At 37.1% G+C, this 25,119-nt stretch overlaps 1 long non-coding RNA gene across 1 annotated transcript in view; it reads left to right on the top strand.

The window, feature by feature from the left end:
• LOC136556217 (uncharacterized) overlaps positions 1-25,119 on the top strand; it is a 39,544-nt gene that overhangs the window by 9,488 nt on the left and 4,937 nt on the right. Inside the window, exons 2-3 of the long non-coding RNA XR_010783588.1 lie at positions 7,791-7,879; positions 8,373-8,416. This is a non-coding gene — a long non-coding RNA (uncharacterized lncRNA). The remainder of the gene's footprint in view (positions 1-7,790; positions 7,880-8,372; positions 8,417-25,119) is intronic.

The following is a 25,119-nucleotide window of genomic DNA, read 5'->3' as shown; positions in this document are numbered from 1 at the left end:
CAAGGCCTGCACAGCTGAGGAGATGCTGCAAAATGAAGTAAAGGAAAAGAAAACAGGAAATAAATCAGAAGTACTTTAATTACCTGAGTGCATGACACTAAGGTGGTGAAAGTAATGTGAAATGCATTAAATGAGGTGAGAGATATGATTTTCATGAGGCTACTTGGTGTGTCAGAAATGTTTTAAAGAACTTTCAGTTTGCCTTTGCCATTGTTGCAATAATTTAAGAAGAAAAATGCCCCAGATTTCTGGTCCTTGTAACTGAATATGGTTTCTGCAGATCCTGTGTGTGGTGGTGTTCACAGGAGTCCCAGGATGAGAGAAGAGATGAGAATCTTGACTCCATGTTTCAAAAGGCTGATTTATTATTTCATGATATATATTAAAAGAAAATGATATATTTACACCATACTGAAAGAATAGAAGAAAGGATTTAATCAGAAGGCTTGAAAGGAATAGAAAGGAATGATAATAAAATCTTGTGACTGCTCACAACCTCGACACAGGTGGCTGTCATTGGTCATCAAACAAAAACAATTTCACATGCTGGGTAAACAATTCTCCAAATCACTTTCCAAAGCAGCAAATCTTGGAGAAGCTGAAGCTTCTCAGGAGAAAAGATCCTAATGAAAGGTTTTTTCATAAAATATGTGAATTCCTCAGGTGGAGGATCTGTACAATGGGAGTCAAAGGAGATCCCCGGTGTCTCTTTTGACAACCACACAAGATATGTCCAGTACAGATGTTCAGATAATTGAAATTCATCATGCATCTGTAAAGGTGACAGCACAAATCACTATTGCTAGAGTCTACAGGCTGCAGCCAAACCCTTTAAAGGTCTCCTCTATCAGCATGAAAGGTTAGTGTGGTGTTCTGCAGGGTTCTACATCTATCTTTTATGGTGTCAACTGCCACAGAACTGAGAAGAGAGAAAAAAAAGAGGAAATTTCATTAGAGGAAGAGATGGGGTAAGACAGCTGGTGGATGAAGGTGGGAGAATTTTCCATTTGTATGCAAGGAAACTTTTGAATCAAAGGGTCACTGCAACCTTTTAAAGGGGATTTTTTAATAGCTCAGTGTACTCAAAGTTCATGCAGCAAGAGACTTTTCACAGGTGATCTGCTGCTCCTGGGCCAGTTTTTATGCAGACTGAGCAAGACCAACTCCAGAAGCTGGGCTTAATATACTCATCTCAGGTCTGGCCAGTGCTGTTTTTTTTTTTTTTTCTGAGCTGGGTCTGCTTCAGCATCAGAGGCAGCAGCTGTTGGGCTGCTCTGCTGTCACCAGCAGACACCAGTGCAGTGATGTGGAATTACCATCAAATGCCTCAGACAGTGACACGGGCATATCCTTTGTTCTTCCCTGGCAGCTGCCCAGAGGCCATTAGTCCATGATGGAAAGGAGGAGGGCTTGGCAGTGATTTGAATTGTATGTTGACAGAAGGCACATAAACAACTCTTTATTTCCAGAGTCTTCTTGGGTAGCTCTGAATATATCCTTCCTGTCATGAAAATGTAGCTGATTATGATCTTGAATCTAGGGAGAGAGGATGCTGCATATTGATGTTTCTAAGTGCCCCTCTTCGCTGTTTTACCCTCTTTATCAAAAATAAATGTAATTTAAAATTAAAATGATACATTAGTGAAATTTTATTAAATTTAATTTGATTTCATTTTAAGTAAAATTGCTGGAAAGTTAGATTAACATAAAAAAATGCATAATAAAATATTTAAACTGCAGAAGTCCTTGGGGAGAAGTACTATCATAACCCTCCTTTTCCTTCTCTTCCACCCATCCTTTCCCCAATGACTGTATCTTATGTACTCAGATTCTTTAAGAAATGATGCACTTGAAAGAGTAACAGGCTTTTCTGAATGTCAATAACTGTAAAAACATGCATTTGAAAATGAGGAAATTGATATGTAAAGGTTCAATGAGTTCTTCAAAGAACAAATTAAGCTGGTGTTAGTCATTATGTATCATTGCTTATACCCATGGAAGTGGGTGTATCTATCATGCTCCCATTCCTAAATAAATGTATAGCTAGACATCTAACAGGAGCAGCTGTAAATGCAATATTTACAGTTCAGGTTTTTTGGGGGTGAAAATCTGCATATCACAGACTTCCACAAATGCAAGAACAAGATAATCCTTCATCAGATTTAGTCATAATGATTGTGAAGAGATCTGAATTTTTATATTGCTCCTGTCCCTGTTGTGAGTTTCTTATGGATAAGCTGATAGTTTCAGTTTTTAAATGTGTCAGGCCACCATTTTTTATACTGATGAGTAACAGAGGTTGTTCTCTGGCAATAGTTACCTTTATCTTTCAGGGCATATAAAGCATTAACTAATATTCTTGAGGTGAAAATTTATTTTGCTGTTGTTTAAAGCTTTGAGTATTTTAAAGAAAATTGCTCTAGCTGTCTGTCTGTCTGTTAGACTGAAAAAAAAAAGCTTGGTCAACATTGTGGAATACATTTTGATTGTCAGTTATTTTATAATTGCATTAATATTGTTAAAATTATTTTAGAGCAGATTTAGGATTCTGCCTTTAAAATCTTGCTTGTAAAAAATATAAATCGGTGTAAGGAAGGTCTGGCATGTTTTTGATGTAACTGAGCCTACCACTCACTCTTCCTTGGTTGGCTTAGGATAATTAATTGGACCTAGTTTCACCATAGATCCAAGATGTGCATAAAAGTTCACAACAACGTGTCATAGACTACTTTAGGGCTGTGAGTTAATCTTTCATTCTATGTTTTGATGATCTGAATGCTTCTCTGTTCCAAATAAAATCCCTTTTAAGCAAAATATAAAGAAATCATGCAGCCATTAGTTGAAATGTTAAAAGTAGTTGTATTATTTAACTAAAATATTTTTCTGTTTTGGTGGTTTTTTCCAATGTCCTTCCTGTTTCATAAATGTTACGAATTTGACTTTAGAGCAACCCGGTGATGAAATATTTCTCAGAGGAGAAAGGACAAGTTTGGGGACTCCAGTACTTAAGACTTGTGATTTAGGAGGAGCACTGACTAACTTGAGGTCAGGAGTCATTCAAAAGGCATTTAAAAATTCAAAAATTCAAGAGTGAGGTTCAAAAATGAGAGCATTATTAACTTCAGTCATTTATATACATATATATATATATATATATGGTGTTTCTATTTTCATATGGCTGATGTAGAAGCCAAAACATCATAGGCTTAAATCTTAGCTCTTGCTTTTGTACTGAAGCAAGGTGTATAGTGCACAGGGTTCCTTGCTGGCTCAAACTGAGCAGAGTCCAAAAGCACAGCTTTTCCAAGGTAATAGAAAGGGAAATCTATGGCATGACATCCAGTAAAACTGGAATTTTGATCATCTTAATATTAGCTAAAAATGTTCTTTTTTCCTTTTTTTTATTACTTGAAATACAGGATTTTGTGGATTATTTTGAAAATATCAGAGTGTTCTTTTAGCTTTTAAGCTTCCTTTGTCCTCCCTGTCCCAGTTACCCTGACAGTAGCATTGTATTCCATTTATTATTTTCATTTTAGGACTTTTTTCATAAGGAATAAGTTCAAGGTTTACCAACCACTCTTTATCCCTACCTCTGTTTCCTTCCTCAAGTGAAAAAACTGGTAAGCTTTACATGCCAAGAAAACAGTTTGAACATAATTGCATCAAAATGTGCCCTTTCATCAAACAAAGTAGTTCAAAAAAAATTAATCATGTTTAAGAAAATCAGTGTCAAGCTTCATCTAACTTCTGTAACAGAAACAAAACTGAATACTAAAGTTTGTCCATTTATTTTAAGCCATGTTATTGTGATAACTGCTCTGTAAGTGGTCTGGGATATCAGTTTTGTCCTCAGCAGCCTTAATTGTATGACTTTCTGCTTGTTTCTTAGTGTTCAAGCATCACAACATAGATTGCCATTAGTTAGAGCCTCATTAATGCCTCCTGGTTGGATACAAAGTGAGGAGAAAGAGGTAGACCTTACTTTAGATGTGTTATTTATATTCTTGCTTTCTTTGGAGAATGGGTGGATACCAAATTCTTGGCTCTCAAACTGTAGCTCAGAGGAGGCAAGGCTGGAGCTGAAATGCTTCCCCATGGTCCTGTGCCAAACAGGGGTTTGGCAAAGAAATTAACCTGCAAACACTTTTTTTGGTGAAATAATGCTATTCTGAATCAGGACTTTCTTATATGGTGCTGGAAAGAGTAGCTTGCTTTTACTTTTTTACTTTTTCCTTTTTGACTTTTTACTTTTCTTAGCTGTGCTTGGATTCTTCTGCCTTTCTTTGTGAATTTAGAGAAGATACAAACCTGCACTTAGACTATTTATGACAAATCAGAGCACGTTGTAGAATCATAGGATGGTTTGAGTTGGAAAGGACCCTAAGGATGATCCAGTTCCAACCCCTCTTCCAATGGGCAGGGACACCTTCCACTAGGCCACATCTACTAGAATAGTTTGGAGAAATGTCTCAAAGGTGGTTTTCTTCTTTTGATTTGTTTTACTGGAACTGTTTCATTCTGTTTCTGCTCTACACTAGTGCTTTAAGAATGCTCAAAGCATTTTGAGTCCAGAACAGAGAGATTTTTCCTTCCTGTACATCAGCTGCTGTTTGAGGTGTAAATGAGCAACTTTCAGCCTTGACTGTTGACAACTTTTCATGTAGGTATAGCTTCATGACTGTAAATTCATGAAATACAGGGACCAGAAACCACAGTCTTATATTATAAAGGAGAAAGTTTTCCAGCAAAACTGAAAATATGTGCTTTTGATTCTTGGGAAATGTTAAAATATTGGAAGGTACAATTACACTTAAAAGATTTTAGGGGGCTTTTTGAAGAGAATTTCAAAGCTCAAATGGAGACTTGAAAAGTTGTAGTCCTTTTACAGAAAAGGCTCAACATATGCAGAGAAAAGTATTCTTTGTTAAACATAGCAAGAGCAAAGAAATAAACCATTATCTTGTGCCACTGTGTAAGATGCCATTACATTATGCTTCAAGAAATGACAGCAGATGAATGGAAGGAAAAAATTGGAAGAGCTAGAGATGGCAGTCCATGAAAATTGTGCAAGGGAAAATGGAGTGACTGAGTTAAAGAACAGGGAAATAATTTCTTCTCTAAGCTCATGCATTAAAAGAGAAAAAGAAAATCTGAATTGAAACTCAACTGAAGCTTTTCAGATGTCATAGCTCGTTTTACCTTTTTTTAATCTAGACTTCAAATAATAGTTCAAAATGAAACATTTTAAAATGCTGTACTTTACATTTTAGACTAAGGTGAAAGCAAAGGATGGAATTTCTTGCTGTTATCTTGGCAGCTCTTCTTGTTACAGCTCTCACTGTGTTCTCATGATAGATGACTATTTTGAGATTGCAAAGCACTGTGGAATGAGGAGATAACTTGCTTTTCACAAAAAAATTAAGGCAAGAACATGAGACAACATTTTAAAACAACTTGTTGAAAATTGCAGGCCATTTCAAAATTGGAAGAAAGAAAGAAAAATATCAGAGTAATTTTTCATTAGTTTTTCAGAATTACAAACAATTGTTTTCATTTTTTTCCTTTTTCTTTAAGGAAATTAAAAAAAATAAACCTTGCAGTGCTCTTTCAAGTGTATCTTCTGCTTTTGCTTGCAGGTCAAAATTGAAATTACATTGAACAAGATATTTTGTCATGAGCTAGTGGCCTGGATAACCTTAATAAGAAGTGGTACAGTTTAATAGAAATAAATGGTCTTTATTCTCCAATCTGTCTGTTGGGAGGGAATAGAGGTTATCATTTCAATGCAATTCCTACATAAACTAAAAGTGGAAAAAAAATAAAATGGTAAAACTAAAGGAACTTAAAGTTCACCTTAGAGAAAATATTTGTCAAAGCAGCATCAAAGTCTGCAGTGTCACGAACTGATAGTGAGAGAGATTCTTTCCTGGAGAAAGGCATTATATCTCAGATGTCTTTTCTCTTCCATGCCTTCTTTGAAATACTTTACTTTCATAAAAGCTAGAGATCCATATTTCATTTCAGGGACACACAACCTGATGTCCATCAAAAGTTTCCATTTTTTAGATTAAAGTGAAAGTTTTGAAACATGACACCTGTTTATATTTTCTTTCTAGTGCCTGCATGGCTTTATTTTTCCTTTAGTTCTGAGAATCACAGAATCATTAAGATTGGAAAAGACCTCTAGAAAAGATCATCAAATCCAACCATCTACCCACCACCACCACTACATTAACCACTAAACAGTGTCCTCAAGTGCCATATGTAAGCATTTTTTGAACATTTCCAGGAATGGTGAATTCACCCCTTCCCTGGGCAGCCTTTGCCAGTACTTGCCAACCCTTTCCATGAAGAAGTTTTTCATAATGCCTAATCAAAACCTCCCTTGGTGCAACTTGACACCATCCTGTATTTTGGTTATAGGGCATTCTAGAGCAAGGAGCCAGTTTTGCTTCCTGCTTGTACCTTGCTTGGTTAGTGATGTGCTGCTGTTTTGGTTTTTTTTAAATTTTATTAAAACTTTTTGATGTTTACATTTTTGTAATAGAGTTTTTAATGCATTTTTTAATGTAAATAATGATTGCTTTGTGTCACAGACATCTTTTATGAAAAAGCCTTTCCTTAGGATTTTTCCTCCTGAGAAGCTGAGAGGCCTCAGGAACAAAATGTAAACATTGGTTATCTGCTGCTGTGGAATGCAACAGGTGCATCTGTGATTGGCCCATGTTGGATGTTTGTAATTAATGGCCAATCACAGCCCAGCTGCTCAGACAGGGAGTCTGAGCCACAAAACTTTATCATTCCTTCTTTTTCTATTCTTAGCTAGTCTTGTGATGAAATCCTTTGTTCTATTCTTTTAGTATAGTTTAATATATGTCATAAAATAATAAATCAAGCCTTCTGAAACATGAAGTATCATCCTTGTCTCTTCCCTCAACCTGAGACCCCTATGAACACTGTCACAGTTTTGTATTTGTTTTTTTTTGGAGGAGGAGAGAATGAATAGATTTTTAGTTTGATTAGTGTGGTTGGAGAAGTAGCAATTTCATCCTCCAATCCATGGTCACTTTTAGAATTTTATAAATATCAAAGTCCAGAAATAAACGTGCCCTTTTTTACCTTAGACATCTCAGGCTGTGAGTGTCATTCATTTCTTGTCGTATTGCGACAGTGTGCTGCCAAGTGGACTGGTCCCCACAGTGATGAGAGGTCCTGTCTGAGTGCCTGTGTTAGGAGCAGTGTAATTCCAGAAGGCTCTGGAGCAGTGCTAAGAGTGGCTTATCTGTTTTTATGGCTTCCAAAGAGATTGTGTTTGTGTCTGTGTGTGTATTTTTATCTATGTATGTGCATGCAGTGTGAAGATGACTAAAAACGCACTTGCATTTTCTTCAGTATGTACTCAAGAGAAGGGGATGGGAATATCAAAAGTGCCCTGGCTTTTGGCAGGCTCTTCCTTGTCACACACCCAGCCTGCAGAGGTGAGCAGCAGCCAAGGCACTGTGTGTCATGTTGTGACACCAGATTAACCTTTGATGCTCTCTTATTCAAGCTCAGACACATACAGAGAGGTGTCTGCCTTCACACAGGAGGAGAGGAGATGCTTGGTCACAGCTGCAGCTCCTGCTTCTCCCACCTTTCCCAAGGGAGAATCCCCTGCAGCATTGTCCTACCAGAGTTTGCCTGGGTAATACTTTACTCTCTGAGCCATTTATCTTCTCTCATGTCTTCCTAATGGAGAAAATAATTTCCAGGTGGAATCTCTGACCCTGGTTGCTTGATTTCCTTAGCAGGTCATGCTTTGGACAGCTTGGGAATACCTGCACTTGCAGGAATCCTAATTAAAGGTGGATGTATTCAGCTGAATTCAACAGTTCCAGTGAGTTCCAGTGTCAATCTGAAACACTGTATTTTGGCTTTACACAGAAGGATTGGTTTATTTTAATGGTCATTAAAGCTAAACTGAGAAAAGTTCTGGTTGGTGTGCTCAGAAGATATAGGCAATATCATAGAGAGAAAAGGAATAGGGCAGTAGAGATTTTAGGCTTCCATAAAAAAAATTTGTTTTTTAAAAAATCTATTTAAAGTTTGCAAATGCAGGTTTAAAAGTTTTTGCATACATAAATTCTCTGAAACACACATTCTTCTTTTTCAACAACATTCTGGCTCATTAGTTTTCTTAACACTTAAATTATTTATTCTGGGAAACTTGTAACTATTTTTTTATTGCTGTGAACAAGCAGATAGTGAAAGATTGCTAGAATTTCATGACCAGTATAGTGTGGCTTTTCAGCCTTAGTATATTTAAATGCCTGAACTTGCATTAAGTTTTTTGGCTCAATTCCATGACACATTTCTTTTTTTTTTTTCAGAGTGCCCAAGTTTAGATTTTCAGCCAGAAGGCTTTGGAGAACAGGTAAAACTTGTTTCTTGAGCTGACTAACTTTGCATGAGTTTGAAAGAGGTTTAAAACCTTTGTGCTTTAACCCAAATCCAGCTTTCAAATTCAAAGTTAGCCCATCTAATTGGGATGTGGATCAGACAGGTGAATTTCTGTCTTTAACATTTTTATTTATACATGACACTATCTTCCCCTTTATCTTTTTTTTAAACTTAAAATTAGTTCTGAATAAAACATTTTTTTGCTATATCCTGAGGCTGCATGTTTAAAAAAAGAATAAACTGACCACCATGATTTTCAGTCAGTTTCTTTAGCTGGAGCTGGTCTGTTAACTTCCAACTCATCAGTGAAAGAAAATGCTCCAAATCTAGAGCATTATTTTAACATTTCCTTTCCTTTCTTTAATACAAGAAGTATCTTGGCATGAGCTGTGCTCACCTCTCCCAAGAAGTCTGTAGCTATGTGATTTACATCTAGACCTAACAGCTGCTTCCTGAAATATGCACAAATAATTTACAGCAGCCTGTGAAGACTTGTTGAATGGTGCATTAAAACACCTGAAGAAGAGGTATTTATGCAAGCCAGCAATGTAGAGCATGTTGCCAGCTCTGGTTTTAGGGAAATAATTGTTGTAGTTCAACTCGTCGCTGTGCCAAATTTTACACAGTAATTTTAGAGACAGATTTCAAGAAGAGAAGGGTTTTGGTAAAGTTAAGTTTTGTGCATGTGCTTGCTGTAGGTATCTACCTGGCCCTTAGTCAGTGAACTCTGTTGGAAATTATTATAGTAAGTACTGCCCTAAATGACTTTCTTTTGTTGAAAGTAGGCTTTGCACCATCACTTCATTTTATCAAATCTGTGTGAGTACTCTTGGCTGACTGGCCTAAGGTGTCAGCTGCTTCTGAAAGACCAAGTGTCTTTGTTCAGCTCTGTGCCCTGCAGAATGTTGCCACTGCAAAACTCCCTTCTCTGGAAGGAAGATGGCAATTTTGCAGAGTTCTGAACCAAGGTGACTCTTGCTGTCTATGTCTAGATCACCTAGAGCAGTGTGGAGAGTCTTGTGGCTGAGCATTCAGAGGTAGTATCAATTTCTAAATTTTATCCTTACTCCTAAGGACCCTATGTGCCTCTCAGAGACTTTATTATCACTTTTCTACCTTGGACTCCACTTACTGCCTTCAGAATGGTCTTTTCTATTCAAAGGTTTTATAAGATAAGAACTGAGATAGAGATAAGAAATAGAGAGATGTAAAGGCTTTAATTGGTTGCTACTTTCCCGTGTTCTGTATTTCAGTGTGTATTTATAATATATCTCTTCAGTCTCTCAGTATTTACTAAGGGAAATATGTACTCTCCTCTTCCTACTTCCACTCCATCAGAAAGCCAGGGTATATTCCACAGTAATTCCACACAGTAATTTGATACATTGACTGCTTAGCCAATAATACCTACTCTGCAAATGGTTCAAAACATTTGTTGTATCACTACATAATAAATACTGAATACTGGAAAAGAGCTCCAGCTACTGAAGTCACTGTGTCCACTAACTCTTGGAAACTGCACTGTCTATTGAAATTTAGGTAACTCAAGTTGCTGAGTAACCTCACACTGTGCACAGGGAGGTGCTAAGAGTGTGATACAGAGGCAATAGCAGGGAGGGGAAATGTCTAAAGATAGCCATTAGGAAATGCTGGAGTGAGAAGTCAGGGTTCCAGCTTCTCAGAATACTGTGCCCAGCTGAACTGGAGGTTTTTCCTAAGAAGAAAGTGCCCCTTGGAGTCTATGCCAGGTTACTGCCCTTTCATGGCAAAAAGAATCATCTGCATCTGTGGCCTAATGTCCCAGTGGAATTTTTATAAATGTCACTCTTATTTGGTGCAGAATTTAGAATTTTTTTTGCTTTCACTAAGAATATCCCAACACCACGGTCTGTGCTGTTTTGGGAACCATCTGCCTTCTTCTAAAGCTGTTTTTTATCTCTAATCAAAGATTAACAAGGCCAAGCTTTGGGCCATGAAGACTGTGGAGGAGAGAAAGTGCCTCCAGCATTCACCAAATTCATGGGAAAGTGAGGAACAAGTCGGTGCTGTGATTTATAGCTGGGATTCAGCAGCCAGGGATGCTGAGATAAGCCCTGAAACCCCACTCTGAGGCTGTGAACCTGCTGTGTGCCACCTGAAGTGCTTTTCCAAAGAATCACTTACCACCTCCCTGATGGCATCTCCCTACCTGCACCTGCAGCTACCCAATGCTGCCTGCCAGTATTTAACTTGGAGGGTTGTTCCTTAACTCTTGCATCCCTGAAGGATATATCAGTGTCCTGGATGTGCCTCCATAGCCCAGTTTTGTTCAGATTTCCCAGGAAGAGTGCTCCCCAGGGCTTTTCCCTTTCACCTGGGTGTGTATCCAATATTAAAGTCCAGTCTGAGGCTGAACTGCTACTTTAAAATTTAGAATCCACAAGTTATGAGACTAAATAAATGGAAATTTAATTCTGATCGGAGCTGAACAGTCAGGTTCCTCTCTGACTGCTTTCTTCATGCAGAGCTGGGGCTGAGCCTTCAGTGTCCATAACAACAACTTTCCCTGCAAATGGTGTCCTAATTCTGTCTAAAACTGTCCTGGGGGACTTTGACAGCTCCTCTGAGTTCTTTTTGCTATTTCTCTTCATCTGTTCCCCTTTATCCAAAATTCTTTTCATGATGCCAGTCTGTTGGAAATACAGTTTTGATGGGTTATTTGAATATTAGCTACTGTTTGAGCAATTCCAGCCCTGTGCTTCTTGGGTTACTGCTGAAGTTGTTGAAGTAGTCAAAAAATCATTCAAGCTTTTATATACATATTCAGAGGAGATTTTTATCTTTAGAATACTCTATATAGCTCTCTAACACTTGACTGATATGAATCATCTGATCATTGGATTGTTTATAGGTGAATGGAGAATGTATTTCCATTTCCTTTCCCTCCTTCTCTGCCCCCAAACATTCAGAATTGGAGAAACACAGTTTTCTTAGAGAATGCCCACAGCCTGAGGGTTGGGCTGTTTTTCTTGGGAGTCAGAAATCACTGTCCCAGAGAGAGGAATTCACAATTTCAGCAGAATTAGAAGCTGATTCTTTAGTATTCAAAGGGTTCTTGAAGCACTGAAGTTTTAGGACAGCTTTTTTCACCTCCACATTTCCTCCCAGTTTGTGTGGTGAGAAATCCAGTGTGATAAGATATTTTGAGATCACCTATCACATAGATCTGTACTAGGTGGAGGCAAGGTGACAGATGAATCTTGCTGCCTGTACCCCTGGAGCTGCAATCATACCAGCCTTGATATGGAGCGTGGTTTTATTCCACGTGTGCCAGAAACAGCAATAGCTAAAGAATTTTAAGGCAGCTCATGAAAACTGCCTGTTTTGATATTGTTGAATCTCAGCAGTACTCCTAAAGGGTGCTTTATTTGCCTGAAAGTCCCTTGTTTTGTATCTAAAAAATTACCTCTAGATTTATGCTGGATATACTTTTTTGGTTTGGATTTGGTTTTGTTCGGTGGTATTTTATTTTATTTAAATGTTTTATGTTAGCCTTCCTGTGCTACCTTGAGTGATATGCTTGGTGGATTTCTTTCAACTTGACATTTAAATCTGATTTCACATATCAGATTTTTTTAAAATTATATAGTTACCTAAGAGAAATGATTAGATATAATTTCATAGTTTATTGGAGTAAATGATTACCTAGCATAAATGCAGGAGTCATTTGCTGCCCATAATGGTCTGTAACTGAAAACTTGGGCTCCAGTAGAAAAATAAACATGATATTCTTTCCTTTTTCTTTAATATTGATGACATCTAGGATCTCTATCATTATTACCTGTTTGGAACATAGGGGAAAACATAACCTCTATTCACCAAGACAAATACAAAAAGGAGATAAAAGAAACTCTTTTTAGGAATGAAATTATTCTCATCTTTGGCACAAGTAATAAGCAATTGGAGAATATCATCTGCCTAACCATTGTCAAGTTTTGTAAACATCATGACAGAGATAATCTTTAAGAGTAGTTTGAAGAGGACAGCTGTTGCTTTGTGAATACTCATTTGTTGTTGTTTTTGTTGTAAATGCTACAAATTATAGCATTACTGGGAGGAGAGATGGAATATATCTCTTGGTTGCTTATCCTTTTAGTGCTTTTCTTCTGTCAAGGCCCAAGTCCCCAAAGTATGCTTTTGGAGAACATATGTCATCTGCCAAAAGCCATTTGAAATCTGAAAGCTCGATAATGTTTATCTTCACTTTGTTTTTCCAAAGTAAAACATTTACATTTAGAGGAAAATGCTTCTTTTAAATTCAGCATATTCTAACTACAACACTAAGTTGTTGGTTTTTTTCCCTCAAAGAAGTTCAGATGTTTTAACATTTGGCTATAAAAGCTGTAATAAAGGCATATTTTCAAGCAATAGAGATCTCTCAAATTACTTAAAAATTAGAGTGATTAGAATAGGATCACCAGACCAAGAATTTGAGAATGAGGATATGCCTTACAATAAAAACAAATTCTTGACAGGGTTTCTTGCTGATCCCTGCAAGTCTCTCATGTCCATGATATGACAAGGGGGAATGGAATAGAAAGAGGGGAAATGGCTTTAAGAGGAAAGAGAATATGTTTAGATTAGGTATTGGGAAGAAATTTTTTGCTGTGTGGCTGGAGAGGCCCTGGCACAGATTGCCCATGGAAGCTCTGGATGCCCCATCCCTGGAAATGTCCAAGGCTGAGTTGGATGGGGCTCTGAGCAACCTGGTCTAGTGCAAAATGTCCCTGTCCATGGCAAGGAGGGTTGGAACAAAGTGGTCTTTAAGCTCTCTTCTGACACTGATGATCACATCAAAATCACTCTTTCCTTTCTGGATGGAAATAAGATGAACTTCTGTGTGGGCAAGCTGCAGTGAGGAGTATGAAAATGCACCTTCTTCCACCAGAATCTTTCCTAAAGATGAACAAGTTTAAAGTTTAACAAATTAGGTCAATAGTTGCTAATAACAGTTGTGTATTTTGCAAGCCCAGAATGTCTTGGGGCAGAGATACTTGCAGTGCAGTGGGAGTACAAAGATATGCTCCTGCCAGCTGCCTTACCCACAAGAGAGATGCAACCCAGCTCTCAGCTAATTGTAAATGTAAAAATCCTTTCAAGATAACTCACCTGAACAGGTAGCTCAAATAGAGCTCTATTTGTGGCTAGAGTATTTCTGATAAATGAGAACTAGATTTTTTTTTAAATTTTATTCATCTGTCTGCATGTAAGACATGCAGTTTTTCTTGCATACTCCTGTCCTTGGAGTACCTACTTAGCTTTAAGGAACAAAGCAGAGGCAAAGCTACTGGGTTATAGCTACTTATTGTCAACTACAATTTGTTATCCACTAACTTCACCAAAAATATCACCCCCAAAAGCTCCTTGCCTAAGTTTAATTGTGAAAATAATCTTTCTTGTTTTGTCCCAAGCTTCATGTACATTTGAGGTTATTTACTAATAACTTCAGTAGGAGAAAGATTTCACTTGCTCAGGTTTGTCCTTTTCAGAAAGTGTTTTATATTAAAACATATCTCAGAAATTGTTTTATATTAAAACATATCTATGTTTGATTCTCTCTGTAAGATATATATTTGTCCTTTCCAGAAAGCATGTTAAATTAAGACATATCTAGGTTTGAATGTGTATAGAATAGCTGTACATAGAACCTTATACATATGGTAATGTGCTTTCTAATAGTTTGAGTGAGAGCCTGGCTGTGTGAACCACTTGTGAATATGGGCATGAATTGCTCTGTTGATTATATAAACTGCTTCAAAAAAGGTGTTCAGGCCAAGTGAGGGCACTGACTACTCTCAGTAACTCACAACACTGTTAGGATGCCAGAGATGTAAAAAGTGCCAATACATCCAAGCTGAGAAGAGCAGCTGCTCATTTTTTAATGATGCACTGCTCTGTTCTGGAGGCAGCCAGCATTCCCAATTTCATTGCAGAGCACATGGCCACAGTATGGCACACAAAGGTACAAACCCCTCAAGGTATGCAATTAGGGGCAAGAAAAGGGAAATATTTTTCTGAGATTATCTGCAGGGAGTCAGGTGTCCTACAACAAGATCAGCCAGTTTGTTTCTGTGATGGGACTGAAGTTTTAGGTAATTCCAGTAGCCTTCAATTTTGCCTGAAACTGAGCCTCTCAGATAAGCAGTAAAAGCAATCCAGCATTTAAATTTTCTAGATCTGGTGCCTCCCCAGCCTGATTATAGCAATCAATCTGCACTCTTGACTTTGTTTAGCTGAATATTTGTTAACAATATAATTTTAAAGTGGTGGATATCTTACTGAGTCTTTCAGCAGATAGATGCTTCAGAGCTTTAAGCACTTTAAATAGTTCAAGTGGTACAAAAATGCCCAGTGCACAAGCTGATGCTGCCCTGATTTCACAAGGTGGTTTAAAGTGCCAACACAGATGCTTATGAAAAAAGTTACTGTAACAATAAACAGCATTTTAATCACCTGCTATTCATTTGTTAACTCTGGGGTGAAGCTAAACTACAATACAGGCATTACATACAACTACCTTTGGAATACTTAATTAAGTTCAAAATATCAATGTCTTTAGTTTCCTTATGTTCAGAGAAGTCAGATAATAGAAATGGAGAAACTTGAAATAACAATCAGTTACTTTCTGAGAGCTTCTCTCTATCCTCACTGATGAGATTTACAATGTAGTAATGCTGCAATTTCATCATTATTTTGTAATCTTCTTAAATGAGTGTCTCATGTTAGTGCAGGCAATCACAATAACTACTTGAATAGGATTTGCTGCTGAGCAAAGCTGCTTGTGTTGCAAAAGCAACTGGAGGAATGCACAAGCAAAAAAACCCATTGTGCAAAGTGTTTACTTTCCCATCGAGTTTACAGTGAGTCTTGAGAAGGGAATTTAGTGATGACTTCACCCATGCCATGCTAGCAAGATGTCAGCAAACTGTCAAAGAAGGAAATAATTCTCTAATAGCAGCTTAAGGCAAGTTCAAAACCGAAGGAAATTGGTAACCACAACACTTATTTAATGTGGAAGGCTGTCGTATTTCTGTGGAGTGAAAAAGGAAATTCTCTAGGCTTTGCAGTGCCTACTGCTCCTGTGGTCCCTTAGCCTAGGAGAGGACTTCAAGTGGGAGAAGCATGGTGTCTGGCTGGCAGATGATACCTGGTACTCAAGAGGGTTCTGCAGTTTCCCTTCCTCAGAGATGGCAGCTGAGGTGACGGAGGCAGACAAAAGTCACTGCATCAGATTGTGCCTCTTCACATTTGGACATGTTTCTCTTTAAAATGACCCAATTTTCCTTAAAAAAAAATAAAAATAAAAAGATTTCCTCATCCCCATCCCAAAACCAGGTTGGATGGGGCTCTGAGCAACCTGATCTCCTGGGTGACATCCCTGCCCATGGAGGGAAGATTGCAACTAAGATGATGTTTGAGTTCCCTTCCAATCCAAGCCTTTCTGCCATTCTTTCATTAAGGTTGTCTCAAACCCAACCTTTGACAAAGCATTATTTATTCATGCTACAGTGAACTTATTCCCTTCAGATTAATATTGTATGTTTGGTATATGTTTTATGAAGTCTTTGTTGATATGGGTAAAGTTATCTATGAGAATCTGTAGCTATAAAGTCTGAACATGGAATCAGATCACTAAGGTTCGCAGTTACCAGACATTAAACACCACAGTCCTAGGTTAATTTTTTTTTATATTTTTCCCCAGAAGAATATAGCAATATTATCAACACAGGGCTCTTGTATCATAGTTTTTAATTTATCTTCCTCTTCAAACTTAGGCTAAGACAGTATTATTACTCATTACATCTTTGCCTATATGCAACCTGCTTAATTCTGCTTTTGTTCTTTTTGTCAGAGATATTGGTTTATGATCTGATGTCCTTGGACTGAGTCATAATTTAGGCTGTTGACCCTGGGCTAATTGTGCTTCTGGTTTCAGAATTCTTTGTAAAATCTGCCTGGAGGTGTGTCCCATTTAAAAAACCAAGATCATAGCTGCTCTACAAGTATTAATGTTAGTGGTTTAGTACTGATGCCTCTTCTGGTCTATTTGAATTCCAGATTCCTAACAGCAAATATCTTATCCTCATTTTTATTTGCAGATTTTTGAAGTGGTGTGAAGAAAGAGTGAGAACTGTTATAATCCTTATTAACTTCCTTGGAGCCTTATGGATATTCTCTAGCTATTGAAATAAATAACCCCTTCCCACTCAAGTCCTACTCAAGTCAAAACTCAGAATTTCTTCTCAGTAAAAGATTCTTTTTGAGTCCTTGGTGTTTTTAAGTCAATGATTTTTGAGAATTCATTTTAGATTTAATTTTATGTGTGAAATAAGTAAAATGATAAAGAAAAATGACATGTTTTCTCCCAAACACCATTAAAAATACATTCAATTATTGCATCTTGATTTTTATAAATATGGAAGTATGTGCTGATTTCAGATAGAAATGTGCTAATAACTATTGCATTCAAGCATTTTTCTCACATTATATTTATCAGCCATAATTAATGTTGCAAGATTCATGTTGCTTTGGAGCTACAGGGGCTGGAGGGTGATTATGTACCAACATGTGGTGATGGATTTGGAAATGCAGCTGGTCTGCCCCTGTACCTGTGTGGGAAGGTGCTCTGATGGAACAGTGTAAGACAAAGTTAGGATTTCATCACCACACCACACTGTCACTTGCTGTCACTTGCTATGTAAAGCTGATTAACTCCTTTTTGGATAAAAAAGGATTCACAGCAGTGGCTCTGGAGGTTACATCTTAGCACAGTAAAAAAATAATTTCTTTGAAAGGAACAGGTTTTATTTTCATTTTCAACTCTAGGAAGTGAAATTGAATTTTATTTAGAAGACCAATATTTCTGTTACTGACAGCAGTTCCTATCAATTCCTCAAAGACACCTTAAGCAACAGCTAAAATGAGGGATGATGAACATTTACAGGGAGTTTACTTACTTTGTAGGCAGTTTTACTTGCTAAAAAAGTACCTAAAATGCAGGTAAAAAATGTGCAGGAACCTTTCTTATATAAATACAGGGACAGGATAAGGCCCTTAATGATTTTAGTTATTTGATGATCACCTCCTGAAAGCACTTTCCTGAATTAAACTTAATTTTGCCAGTTAGGAAAGACTGTAGACTATTACAATATGTACAATTAGGAAATGCTGGGGGAAAGGAAACAAAGAAGCAAAAAAAACAAAAAACAAAAAACCCAAAACAAACAAACAGAAAGTTTTAAAGTTGAAGTATTGGAAATCTTGCTGCATTTCTAAGTTGGGTATTGAAAGACTTCTTTTTATAAAGGTAGTTGCAAATACATCATTGCCTAGTCTTAGAGGGTGATTTTTGTGTGTTAAAATGCAGCAGCTTTCACAGCTAAATACTCTCACATGGACTTTCTTAAAAAATATATGTAGAAACTGAAAGGGGATGAAAATTAAGAGGATGTGTGGTTTTGGGCATGATGGGTATGAGGACAGTCCATGGGAGAACACACAAGTGATTGCAGCAGACATCTTTGACCACCAACCCTGAATGAATAGGTAAGAAAAGGTAAGAAGGTGTTAAAAATGAGATCAATGTATTTTTCAAGCTAATCAGAGATGTTTTATGTTAACCTAGGTACTGAAGATTTGAATATTACCTGCAAAACTAGAAGATTATTGAATATTGGAGCTGTTCAGAACTGATCTCTTTCCACACTTTATCTACTCCCTTCCTCTTCCCTCCATACTTATGTTGACATTAAGCTCTCCATAACTAGTTACTAAAAAAATAAAACCAAAAAAAACCCTTAATGAGAGTCTGCAGACACACAATATTTAATTTTCACATCTGAAAGTCCTGGAAAATTCAGGAGATAGAGAAGAGGAAGATTGATATTTGTTATTTCACAGCTGGAAATGTAGGTTTTCAGAAGGAGCAAGCATTGACAAGAAACAAACTCCAGTCTGATTTGACTGTGAGAAGGCAATGGGTGATCACTGCTAAATGTAAACAATACAATTATTACTGTTTTTAAGCAGTTGTCTCTCAGTTAATTTTCAGCTTTAGAGATAGAATGGGTGGCAGATTTAAAGAAAGAACAGGACACAGAGAAAGAAAAAAGGACAGGCTGAAGTCAATAGCTAAAATTATATCTTGAAATTAGTTTTAAAAACCAGGTTGTTGGTAGAACATTGATTTTAGCTCAGAGTAGTAATTTCAAACAGCTGAAAAGAGATCTTTTGGGTACACCTTCAGCCCTTGGTTTGACTTGGAACATGCAAATGAATATGAAAAGGAGTCTGCTGTTAAAATATCAGAAAGCTTTGGAAAAATGAAAGCAATTTCCAACAGGACAGAAGAAATATAAGCTGTAAGGTGGCTTTGGAGGTATTTCCAGCTTTTTAGCATCTGGTAAGTAAAATAGGTTGTATTTGTATTACCAAATTTACTAGTCTTTGTTACAAACAATATTTTAGTGTTTTTTTTTTTTTCTCAGCTGGCTTTTTTCTATTGGTGTACTTGCAGTATTTTAATATCAGGAGATGTAGGGGGAAAAAGAGATCCTGGTGGAAGGGGAATCTTGGTTATGCTAAGGTGAAGAACGAAATTCTTCTTCGCTGAGAGGAAGAGGTGGGAAACAGGACTCAAGCTTGTCCAGAAGGACTTCAAGAGTACGTCTGATTCACTTCTGTAGCTCAAAAAATGTGTTATTTGCACAAGTTATTCTATTATCAGGCCATGGAGACAATGATCTCATTTTCAAACCAAATGAACTATTGCTTTTTATGCTCAAGTATAGGCACTTTAGAGGGAAAAAGCTATTTTTGCCTGCCAGGAAACACAATTGACTTTGAATTAGAGAAGAATCAGAGCTGAAAATAATGTAACTAAAAGCAAGAGACTTTAATTCAAATGATTTATCCTTATGACAAGGAACAGGTAGTCCAGTCTCTTACAAGTCTGCTTCAGTTTTATGGATCAAATTTGAAGAAAAACTTTCTTTGTACAAATTTTCCCAGGAACTGGCAGTTTAGGTTAATGGTGTTCATGATTTTCATGATTTGTGCAAGAAGCATTTTCACCTGATCACAGCTGCCAGAAAAAAAGAAAAAAAAAAAAAAGAAAAAAGCTTTCTCCCATGAGTGCGGAATGAGACAGAATGCAACATGCTTTTTTCTTAGTAATGTTTTTTTAAAGTGCTGCTTGAGCTGCTTGAGAAGTCTATGAAAGTAAAAACATATGTATGGAGAAGGTATACTTTTATCAGTATTAATTGAGGTAAAAAATAATTCTTGGAAATCAATGGATTTTGGAAAGAAAATTAGCTACTTAATTTTTTTAAGTATGCTGAACTGTCATTGGCAATTTGCTGATTGCAAATCTTGGGTTTTTATAAAAAAAAAAGTTTCCCTACAATTTGTATGAATTTATCTGGAAGCTTTCATAAAAAACCAAATAGAATAAAAGTCTGAGGCACAGTAAATAACCTCCTTAACATCTGCACAATTCTATGGAAGAGCTTTCAAAAGAGTCCATTACATTATATATCACTACACTATTTTACATATTTTCTAGAAGCATTCAATTTTAGCTAATGGTTCAATTCAATCTCCAGGTCAAGATGATGCTAAATCTATTCTGATTCAATGCAAAGGAAGACAAAGCAAAAATCCTCTGATCATCAGCTCCTGTAGGGCAGGAAAAATGTCAAAGTTCAAAAGTCACTGTGTTTCTTGTGGCAGAATAATATAACTGGGAGAGATGAGGTAATGAACTTGTACATACCATTATGAGAGGTAATTTTTTTTCCAAAAGATCATCTGATTTGAACTATTACTTGCAAAGGAAGAATATCAGACACTGTCATTTTGGTGGCAAAGTGGTTAACACAGGGAAAAGGATTATGAGGTTTAACAAAATGAAAAAAGCAGAAAACAGTTGCTTTTTGGCTTTTTGTTTAAAGGGAAAAATCCTTATTTTCAATGAAATTAAGCAGCTAAAAGGAATGAAAGAAGACAGATGCTAGAGAGGATAAAAAAAAGAGTAAATGAAAGTGCACATTGAGAAATGGGTAGACAAGCATAAACACTAATTTCTTGATTACAAAATGGCATTTAATATTTTGCTTTATTAAAGTTCTTGATAGATATCTTGATTGTATGGCTGGATATGTCACATAGGATGTCTTTCCTCTCATGACAGGGGAGCAAGGATGATTGGATGGCTTTCAGTCTCAGTGTCATCAGTAGATAATTTACAGAATAAGTTTTTGACTCAGAGGAATTTGTGGGTAGGGATAAAATGCTTATTTCACAAATTTAAAGTCAGAATGCTTCATATCAACCTACTTTTTTTCTCATCAGTTACATGGACATTATTAATTTAGATTTTTTTTTGTTTGGTTTTTTTTTTGCAAAACTTCTGCTTTTTGTAAAAGCACCTGCTGTTCCTTGGGGATTTCTTGATCTCATCTGCATTTTGGAAGCATTTAACAACTCCTTCCTTGCTTTGTTTGCCCTGTAGTATTTAGATTTGTAATTTCTCTGGAGCTTTCTCAGTCCAGTTGCAGGCTCTGTCATATTCTTGACAGCCTCGGCTTTTCTTTCTCATGTCTTGTGGTTTTGTCACATTTCTTGCTTCGTTCTGCTCCCCAGGGGTCTAGCTGGCTGTTTCACTCTTGTTTCTGGGGATGGTGAGAGGGAATGGATTCAGGTCCTGCATTCTTCCTGTCAGAATCACCTTTTGTCCCTCGTTGCATGGCTGGCAGATGTCTGGCTGTCTTAGCCCACAACTTGCAGCTCACCAGCATCATCCTGAACACACAGCCCAGAGTTTCTGCCTCAAGTTTTAGATTTTATATTTTTTCAGATTCTGTTCTGCTCTAGTGTGTAGTTCTGAGCTTCATATTAAGGGAGGGTGAGCTCTATTCACAGAGTAGGAAGACAAAATAATTCCTGCTCTAGCTGGGGACCAAGGACAAATGATCCAAATTTCAGCACAAACCATGGTGAACTGAAGAGAGAAAAACAAGGATGGAACTTAATAACTTAAGGCTATAATTGGACAATTAACTCCTATAGGAATGTGCTCCCTGTTGACAGAGTGACAAAACAATCCTTTGTCCCTTGAAAAAGGAAAGAAGCCCAGAAATTTCTCTCTCCAATTAGGTGAAAAAGGCATCTCATAGGCCTGGGGGACTTCACCTCAAACTTAAGGATAGCCAATTGGACAGGAGCCAAAAAAGTCCTGCCTGAGCAATTTACTAGAAAAAGAAAAGAATGAAGAACCTAATTGCTTTTGTGAGATGTTTTACCAGGGGCAGGAGGGCCTCTTGCACCTGGATTGTTTTTTCTCTGCAAAGAGTTTTGTTATTTTGCCTTTTATTAAAACCTTTTTGTTTCCAACACTGCCACAGAAGCCATCCTGCTGATTTTATGCCTTCTTAGGTAGCTGAGCTATTGTGGGTGTGAAATAGATCTCCAAGAGTTTATGAGACCTGGTTCAAGGAGACTCCTTTTTCAAACTCCAATATGCAAATGGACCAGAACTCATAAAAGTGTGAGACCCCATGACCAGTTGTCCATTTTTTGTGACCATTTTGGGTTCATTTTGCCTGGGCTCTTGTGCTACCCAAGGTGGATCTATTGAAGCCTCCTGATAAATCCCTACTTTATTCTTTAGCTCTGTCTAGTCTCTGTTCTAGGTCGGCCTTCACAAGGCACCGCTGAATGCATGTGGAGACACAAATTTAGGCATTTTTAGAACACCAAAATCCACCTGGCTATTGAGTTCTGAGGCAGCATGTGTTTTGAGCACATGATACTGCATGCATGTGTTACTGCCTGTGTCAGTTATTGCCCTGCTGATGGGTTTAACCCTTATTGTATGTCCAGATATGCTGCTAATAAAGGGAAGTTGAGCATTAGAACCTGTCAGGCTGTTCACACATGGATTTCAGGCCATGCTCAACACTTCATAAGAGTATTTTTATTCCTTACATGGGCAACTCGTGCTACAGTGTCCTCCCTACTGCCACCAGGGTTTTCCAGGCAATCATCCATACCGGTGTGCAGCTCTGATTGCATATTTTTTCTATTTGGAGGACTTTTAGTTTCCTATGTTTTCTTTCCATTTTTGTCTAGGTTTTGAAACTACTTTCTTCCCCCTATCCCCCCTCTGTTCTTTTTTTTTTCTTTTGATAGAATTCTTGTAGTACACTTATGGAATATTAGAAATAGAAAGTTAGCACCACATGTCTTGACCCTACCTCCTCTTGGAATTTCTATCAGCTGAACACTGCTGGAACCAGGACTGGTAGCTATATTTGTTCTTTTCTATATCTTTTCTGTCCTCTCTTTCTTCATCTAATTCTTTTTCCTCAGAATTTTTAAGTAACTTAAAATCAAACAGGCTTAGAATTTGCCGAGTTGAATGGGTCAAGTTAATGCTTTGAGAAATGTTTTATGTAGATTGAATGCTGCTCTTTTAGAGCAACTTTTTACCAAAGTTTTCTGATTTTCTAAAGTTGCCACTAAAGTTTTTATTGTTGTTTTGACCTCTTGAGAATATCCTGTCAGTATTTCTCCCATGCCTCTAACTCAGAGTACATGAATAACTGTAAAGCCCTTTAAAAAGTCTCTCAGTGCAAGTTTTAGGGCCTTACAGGACTCTATGTAACTTCTGTGTGCATGCTGCAAATCAGATTTTCTCCCAGCAATTAACAGCCATTTCCTTTTTTGTTTCTTTGAGAAAGATTAGGAAACGGTGATAAATTAAAGGAGGAAAACAATATATGTGTATAGATAGATATTTACCCTGAAACAGCATAAAGAAATCTTTATATTAGGAAGCATTTTACTGAAAGAAAAACTTGCTGGAGCGACAGAGCAGTGGTTGGGGATGTGGAATACTTTCATCAGATGTGTTCAGGGCTGGGCGTGTTATTGGGGAAACAAACGGCTTTCAAGTCAGGCTCCTCAGAAATGTGTGAAATCAATTATACTTGAAAAGGTAATAACAGGAGGGAAGAAAAAGGGAGAATGCATTGTTGGTGTGTCTGTTGTGCTGGAGAAGCAAAATTTTTCTTCTTAATGATAGGCCTTGTCACTTCAAACAAAAGGGTGTAGCCGATTTAAGCCCTGAAGGTGTTTTCTTGTTTGTTTAGTCTCAGCCATTCCATATTCCCACTTTAAGACCTGGATCATTCCTTTGAAAATTTTTACAAGAGCTGTTTTCAAATCATGAAAGATCTTATCATCCATCCACTGTAGGTGATGTTCACATTTCTTGAAGATTTGGAACTGGCTCAAAATAAAATCTTTCCAGAGCCATTAACAGTTATTGTTTATTTTATACTAATTAATCCAGTCACAATATAATGCACAAAATCAATTTGTCAGTTTGTATAATAGCCTGTGTAATATTTACTAATTTGGTTTTATACTTTAATTATTTTTTATAGTCTAGGAGTGCCACTTCAAATGAGTAAATAATATTTAAGATAGAATGGCATTTCTGCCTATCATTAAATGCATTTAAAATTTTATTAAAACTATAAAAGATTATAATTAAATATTCTACATGAAGTTCAGTTTTACATAATAATACATATGGCAAAAAATCATGTGTTTTTTCCAATTCAAATAACTGTGTCTTTTTTAGGAGAGCTTAGCACCTAGATGTTATTTAGTATTAAAGAATGAAGGTATGGAATAGCCTGCAACTATGGTGATATTTATAAGTAGTCTTTTCTTTTTTTTTAATTTGTATTCTTGTTATTTAATAGGAGTGTCTGTGCCTGTCATTCTTATGCATTAAAAATTCCTGAAAATATTCATGGAAGAAAGTTTTTAGTCCTAGTCATCCCCACAGGTCAAAAGTTTATGAACTGGACTGGGTGTTTTTTCAAATATCCAAGCTGGAAATGTTCTCGGTGATATCCACATTTAAAAGAAATAGCAGTAAAGAAGGTTTATGGTTCACTGTTTTTCTGCAAAGTAAAGGAAACTGCATTGCTTAGAGTCTGAACTGATGTTACAGGTACTATTTTCAGGATATGCATATTTTCTAATTTCTAGTTTCTTTTTGCCACTCTACAAACCCAGATGGAAGCTAATAATAATAAGTGAAAAAGCATGGAAAGGCAGTTTAGGCTCTTCCTCTGGCCATTATAAGGTATGGTGCTAAGAGCAAGTGGGTCAGTGTGAATAAAACATGCAGAGTTTGTATAACCCACTGCAACAGCAGTTTGGATGGGAGGTGAAACCTCAAAAACTGAGACAAACTGAGCAGGAGGAGCGAACCTGAAATGCCACTAGGGAAATTGCTTGGACCAGGCAATATTTTACTGGTTTTGTCCCTTCACTGTGCATCAGGGATAAAAACTCCAAGGGATCTTAGTCCCTGAGTCCTGTCATGGCAGTGAAGCTTCCATAAGAAAACCAAATTGTATCTCTGGGTCACTGCAGCTTCTTAGGAACCAGCATGGCAGCTGGAAAACTGATTGCTGGTTGTATTCAGCCCACTTCTTCCAGCTGCTGGAAACATGTACCAATATCAGCTTGAAAGCCACTGAAGTTTGTGACCTATACTTGTATCCTGGTGAAGATACTAAAATTTGTCAGACCACCAAAAAAATACCTGGTGCA

This window comes from Molothrus aeneus, chromosome 4 (genome assembly GCF_037042795.1).
Source record: "Molothrus aeneus isolate 106 chromosome 4, BPBGC_Maene_1.0, whole genome shotgun sequence".
Classification (NCBI taxonomy): Eukaryota; Metazoa; Chordata; class Aves; order Passeriformes; family Icteridae; genus Molothrus; species Molothrus aeneus.
Note: the sequence above shows the minus strand (reverse complement) of the source record. Positions and strands in the feature narration are given on the sequence as shown.